This window comes from Grampus griseus (genome assembly GCF_964374135.1).
Source record: "Grampus griseus genome assembly, chromosome: X".
In the NCBI taxonomy this organism is placed as follows: domain Eukaryota; kingdom Metazoa; phylum Chordata; class Mammalia; order Artiodactyla; family Delphinidae; genus Grampus; species Grampus griseus.
The window spans coordinates 119,964,419-119,972,255 of record NC_138999.1 but is presented as its reverse complement, the minus strand read 5'-3'; positions in this window follow the sequence as shown (position 1 = coordinate 119,972,255).

The window sequence follows — 7,837 nt, the reverse complement described above, 5'->3', positions numbered from 1 at the left end:
GGGTGTAGCGTTGAATGGGCAAGGCAAAAACATCATGATAAGAACAAGTTGAAGATTCAAAGCCAGGAGAAACAAGAAGTAATTGAGTGTGGAATGTGACTCCTGGTGCAGACAGGAGATCTCGTCTCCAACACTGGGCATGTAGCAAGTTTGCTGTTATGCACTTGGCTGACTTGGCCAGAACAAACATACCTCCTTTGAGGCACTGCATGGGCTCCACATGCACTGCACCTAGAACATCATGAACCTGAGTTTGGTGAGCCCCTAAACACATCAATCCATCTCATCTACTGTGTATTTTATTTCTTCCCAGGATCAAGCATAAAGTAGTGGTTCACTGGGTACAAGAGGAATAACTTATCTCCAATTTCCACACATTTGCCCTTTTCTTTCTGCTTTGGAACGCATGAGGCTTGACCATCATTAAACAGAAATATTATCTTGGATGTGCAAATCAAGGAAATAATTTTTCTCAACCCATTGGACCAAAAAATATTTAGTCTTCCTAAAGGATAGAATGGTAGCCCCAATGGTTTAGTTTCTTGCATTAATACTCACTATGGGTTAATGTGCTATTAATATGGAAAAAAAAAGAAAGAAAGCCCTTTAAATAGCAGCTTGTGCTTCTTTTTTATTTCTCTCCTGCAAAAGCTGATACACTGTGTGTTTCTTCCATCTGGCAGGAAGCTAATCTGAATATGAATCAATCCTTGCAAAAATAACTGCAGGAAATTTTAGACATTCATAACTTTCCAAAGTTTTTTTTTCTCTTTAACAATGGCATTTTTGTCATTCTTTCAGTTGAGCAAAGTTTTTCAACTGAAATTAAATATGACTATTTAGAGAATTGTGCCACTTCATCCCGAATGCTTCCTTTACTGTTACGGATTTACATTGCTCATATTCAAGATATATGCACATAAATGAGTAATTGCTGCTATCCCAAAAAGTTTTAATCGTGAGAGGAAAACAGATTAATGTGATGTTCACAACTTGATAAGCAAAATCATAAAAAAAATCATTCTCAAATATCTGATTTGTCTTTCCTTGAAGTTTATTTTGTAGTAATGCTGGTTTCTTCTAACATTGGTTGTACCAACTAATATTTCTGGTGCTATGAGGAAAAAACCCTCTACCTCATAAAACAAAACTCAATTTTTTAGCAAGTAACTCCTGGCTATTTCCAAAATCAGTGCTTCCCAGCCATTCCCACTTCATGGCACACCAAGAAAATGATAATGTTTACCCTGGGGTAAATGCAGAAGTCTGCTTGGGCAGGAAGTTAACCAGCCCAGAAACTCCAGCTGTCTCAGGCCCCATCAGGTCACCCCAAGATTGAGGGAATAAATATCCTCTCACACCTGTAACCTATTTTCAGCACATAAGCTCTGCTCAAGGAAACCTGTTCCCCAGAACTGCGTATTGGGAAAGGAAAATGTGCATCATATGAAAGTGGAAGCAATATCATCTAGACTAATACATAAGTGTCTTTGGCAGAATTTCCAGACAGGAGTTATGTGGTCAAGTCAATCCATTCTAGTCTAACTTATCAAGTATGAATGATTAACCCAGTGTTGCATTCTACAGAATGCTAGTCTCCCATGAGATATTAATAGATACTAAAGTGAACCCCCCACCCCCATGGTCAAATAATTTTGAAAGTTATAGGGTTAAATGGATTTCATTACTATAGGACTTCCTGAGCTCTTTCATATGCTAACGTGAGTTATGAATCTCCAAGAAAGGGATAGAGCTGATATGCAACATATGATTGTGCAGACTGTGCACTGCACAACACTAGAAGTCACTATTCATATTGTAGCCTATTACATGGTACTAATTTAAGCAATATACAACCTACACACGGCCGCCCTAGGATATAGGATGCAGCATTTTCCATACATATTTGTCTATGGAACATTGCCCAGGATACTTGTTGATGTCTAGTGTAACATAATTGGGTCTTTATGGATTCCATTGATCCTCTTGTCCTTTATGCTATATTTCAGGGATATCATGCTCTAATTAACTCTATTCCTTCTTTTTCCCAGATTGTGAATTTTCCTGCCTCTGAGAGGAAAGAACGTGGACTTTGATGTCATATTGATCTGGGTTCACTATCAGTTCTGCCACTTGTTTTACCAGCTCTGGGCCTTGATGATATCTGTACAATGGATATAGTACCATGCACATTACAGGGTGATTGCACAGATTAAATAAGCAAGCGTATAGAAAGCTTTAGTACAGTGCCTGACACATAGCAGTATATATAGCAAATCCTTTTCTTCTCCCTCAGTGCCTTTGCTCATGTTGTTCCCTCTGCCTGAATGCCTTTCTATGCTCAGCCTGCCCTTCAAGTACTACTTCATTTACAAAGCCTTTCCTGATGCAAATGCTCCCTCCCTCAAACCTCTGCAGCACCTTGTGGCTCTTTCCTAGGTATATTCTAGAACATTTTTCTGATACTAGAATAATTGTGACCAATTTCTCATCCTCCATGCTTGCTTAATTATGAAATGTTGAGGGCATCAACATTGTCTTATTCATCTTGATCCTCAACAAAACCTGCACTCTCTTAGGCACTCAATAAATGTCTGTAGAATCTAATGGAATCAAAATGGTAAGGTGGCTGGCAGGTACCCACAATATATTTTTCACTGAGGAGGTGATAATAGCAGCTCTTCTAGACTGACTGAATGCACATTATAGTCTGCAAAAATCTGTCTATTGGTTTGCAGAGACAGTCAAAGAAAGCCCTGAAGATATATTTTACATAGCACAAGGAAAATACTCTGAGGTTTAAGTTGCACAAATTGGTTGTATAATCAACACTTTCTGTAAAATAAAGGTCTTTAAACATAGGGATGGTGGTGGATAGTCTAATCATTGATTGTAAACTCAAAAGTAAAGCAAATATTTTAGAACAGAGTCCTAGACTCAAATATCAATATGTATAAAATCTCTGTTCCTTAGTTCTCTTCAAGTACAAATCTATACAAAATACTAAGCAAAACCACTTTTTACATGTCTGTTAAGATGATACATTTACTTATATTACAATATATACTGTTTCAAGTATATTTAGACAACCCATTTTGCATTAATAAAATATGCATGATCTATACTCAGCATCATATTTTATTCAGGTTCTCATGCTAAAGTATTTAAAAACAAGATATATGTACAAAATAAATTGCACATTAGCTTTTCAAGTAAGAATTTTGTTATGAAAATTCGACAAATGCCAACAACCTTGTACAGTCAAGCTACATTTATCAACAGGAATTAGACACTTCAGGAAGAAAATCCCGGAATAGGAACCTCTTTTTAAAATTATGTTGGAACAAAAGGATTTTTTTACATGAATTACCTAGTTAAGACGCACATTTCCATTCTTTATTAGGTGCTTTGGTTCTTGACATGCTATCTAAAGTGTGATTTATCAGAAAGACACAAAATTGTAACTGTTGAAGTTTTCATAATGACCATAACAACTGATTAACTTCTATAACAACATGATACCAAAATGCCCAATACAAATTGTTAATAATAATCATCAGTTACAAGCATTTGATTTGTCTCTACAATTCTAAAGACTTGGGGCTTTAGATAGTATAACAGTTATATTTGCAAATTTATGGAGTATATGGACACAGTCACTAAAGCAAGCTAACAATTGATTATTAAAGTATCCTTAGTCTCTTCAGGACAACTATCAATGATACTATTGTAATTTTTGTTGTTTTTTATTTTATTAGCCAACATTTCATGGGCTCTTACTATTTGCCAGCCACTGTGCTAAATACTTTATATACATTATCTCCACACTTAAAAAGCAAACGAACGTTGCCAACTGAAAGGGAAAACGAGAAAGGGGAAAGTGAATTAACATTTTCACAAGACAAATGGAAAAGGAAATCCAGATAAAAGTAATCTGGATAGCTGGTGAAAGATACCAAGGTGATTCTGACTAGGGTGAATTTACTACGGTCCTGGGTCTGACCCTCAGCTTTCAAAGTCCAGAAATTTTGACCCATGTATTCCTTCATTGAAGGGAAACCTATAGAGAGAGAGCCAAATTCTAATCAGAAGGCTACACCTGGTGAACCTGGAAACAGAGTAAAGGAAAAAGGAGAATCTTTAGCAATATTTTATCCAGGCCACAGTGAAGCCTAGAAAAGAGAATAGGTAAGGCCATCTAGGACACAGAGAACAGTATGTGCAAAAGCAAAAAGAAGTCAAAAAGTTCAGTATGCTTGTGGAAGATATTATAAGTAAAGATCTTGGACTGGCTGGGAATAGGGGATCCTGAAGCAGATCCCCTATAGGAAAAAGGGCTGCAATAGTAGACAAGGCCAAAATGCAAAGGACCTAGGACCTTCATTGCAGTGAGGAGCTACTTACTGCTGTGAAGCAGGGGACTGACTCATCAGACTCTTCAGGAGTCTGTTTGGAGGGAACTGATAGTGAATGCAAGGAAAACAGAATGATGTTGTAAAAATGGCTCAGGTGAAACATTATGCAGATCTAAATTAAAGGACAAAAAAATCTTTACAACAAAGTTTCTTGAGAAAATGTGTTCTGCATTGAAAACTACTGACTTCATTAAACATTACATTTGGTATTCAATACTTGGCACACAATACATTTGAAAGTTGGCATTAGCCCATACTTAAAAAACAAATACTGTAATGTAATTGTTATAATAATATAAAATCATGTTTAGTGCAAGTCAGAAACAAAATGAGAAATAAATTTAAAATGTGAATGATCAAAATGATTTTTATAAACTTTTGCTAAAAACCATGGGGTCACATCCCCAAAGATTAAAAATTAGTGTTGCATTCATTACAAAAACAAGCCTCAGAATGGGAGAAAATATTTGCAAATGAATCAACGGACAAAGGATTAATCTCCAAAATATACAAACAGCTCATGCAGCTCAATATCAAAAAGAAACAACCCAATCAAAAAATGGGTGGAAGATCTAAATAGACATTTCTCCAAAGAAGACATACAGATGGCCAACAAACACATGAAAAGATGCTTAACATCACTAGTTATTAGAGAAATGCAAATCACAACTACGATGAGGTATCACCTCACAACAGTCAGAATGGCCATTATCAAAAAAGCTACAAACAATAAATGCTGGAGAGGGTGTGGAGAAAAGGGAACCCTCTTGCACTGTTGGAGGGAATGTAAATTGATACAGCCACTATGGAGAACAGTATGGAGGTTCCTTAAATAACTAAAAATAGAACTACCATCCGACCCAGCAATCCCACTACTGGGCATATAACCTGAGAAAATCATAATTCAAAAAGAGTCATGTACCTGTAAAAATATGAGATTAGATCACTCTCTAACACCATACACAAAAATAAACTCAAAATGAATTAAAGACCTAAATGTAAGGCCAGAAACTATCAAACTCTTAGAGGAAAACATAGGCAGAACACTCTATGACATAAATCACAGCAAGATCCTTTTTGACCCACCTCCTAGAGAAATGGAAATAAAAACAAAAATAAACAAATGGGACCTAATGAAACTTCAAAGCTTTTGCACAGCAAAGGAAACCATAAACAAGACCAAAAGACAACCCTCAGAATGGGAGAAAATATTTGCATTGACTTTTATTTTTTACATCTTTATTAGAGTATAATTGCTTTACAATGGTGTGTTAGTTTCTGCTTTATAACAAAGTGAATCAGCTATACATATACATATGTCCCCACATCTCTTCCCTCTTGCCTCTCCCTCCCACCCTCCCTATTCCACTGCCAACAAAGACATGAATGGATGCTCAACATCACTAATCATTAGAGAAACGCAAATCAAAACTACAATGAGGTATCACCTCACACCAGTCAGAATGGCCATCATCAAAAAATCTACAAACGATAAATGCTGGAGAGGGTGTGGAGAAAAGGAAACCCTCTTGCACTGTTGGTGGGAACGTAAATTGATACAGCCACTGTGGAGAACAGTATGGAGGTTCCTTAAAAAAATAAAAATAGAACTACCATACGACCGAGCAATCCCACTACTGGGCATATACCCTGAGAAAACCATAATTCAAAAAGAGTCATGTACCACAATGTTCACTGCAGCTCTATTTACAATAGCCCGGAGATGGAAACAACCTAAGTGTCCATCATCGGATGAATGGATAAAGAAGATGTGGCACATATATACAATGGAATATTACTCAGTCATATAAAGAAATAAAATTGAGTTATTTCTAGAGAGGTGGATGGACCTAGAGACTGTCATACATAGTGAAGTAAGTCAGAAAGAGAAAAACAAATACCGTATACTAACACATATATAGGGAATCTGAAAAAAAAAGGTTCTGAAGAACCTAGGGTCAGGACAGGAATAAAGACGCAGACGTAGAGAATGGACTTGAGGACACGGGGTGGGGGAAGTGTAAGCTGGCAATAAGTGAGACAGTGGCATGGACATATATACACTATCAAATGTAAAAGAGATAGCTAGTGGGAAGCAGCCACATTGCACAGAGAGATCAGCTCGGTGCTTTGTTTCCACCTAGAGGGGTGGGATAGGGAGGGTGGGAGGGAGAAAAAAGAGGGAGGAGATGTGGGGATATATGTATACCTATAGCTGATTCACTTTGCTATTCAGCAGAAACTAGGCATTGTAAAACAATTATACTCCAATAAAGATGTTAAAAAAATTTTTTTAAATGAGTATGAAAAGTGTTCACTGTAAAGTTCTTTCATCTTTTCTGTATGTTTGGAAAACTTTTAAAATAAAATCATGGGAAGAATCAGACAAACAAATATTATCTTCTACTTCCTGATAAGTCAGAAGAGTGAAGGAAAATTATCTTATGCAATGAAAAACAACACCACTATTTTTTTTACATCTTTATTGGAGTATAATTGCTTTACAATGGTGTGTTAGTTTCTGCTTTATAACAAAGTGAATCAGTTATACATATACATATGTTCCCATATTTCTTCCCTCTTGCATCTCCCTCCATCCCACCCTCCCTATCCCACCCCTCTAGGTGGTCACAAAGCACCGAGCTGATCTCCCTGTGCTATGCGGCTGCTTCCCACTAGCTATCTATTTTACGTTTGGTAGTGTATATATGTCCATGCTACTCTCTCACTTTGTCACAGCTTACCCTTCCCCCTCCCCATATCCTCAAGTCCATTCTCTAGTAGGTCTGTGTCTTTATTCCTGTCTTACCCCTAGGTTCTTCATGACATTTTTTTTCTTAAATTCCATGTATATGTGTTAGCATACGGTATTTGTCTGTCTCTTTCTGACTTACTTCACTCTGTATGACAGACTCTAGGTCCATCCACCTCATTACAAATAGCTCAATTTTGTTTCTTTTTATGGCTGAGTAATATTCCATTGTATATATGTGCCACATCTTCTTTATCCATTCATCCGATGATGGACACTTAGGTTGTTTCCATGTCCGGGCTATTGTAAATAGAGCTGCAATGAACATTTTGGTACATGACTCTTTTTGAATTATGGTTTTTTTAAACAATAAAAATGGGAGAGTCGTGACTTTACCAGGAGCAAATTAACATAAGTCTCAACGTCATGGCAAAATGTCCGAAAAATCATGGCCTATGGAGGGAAAAAAAGATCCTGATATTCTAGGGTGATATAGCAAGGAATCTGACCCAACCACTACATATATAGAGGTATTTCCAAGGGAAAAGGTATTAATAAAAGCTTGAAAAGTATTTCTAATACCTATCATCTGGTCAGAATCAGATTGATGGGATGAATAGACAGCACAGAGAAAAGTCAAGACTGAACTCTTCAGAGCAGAAGCCATTAC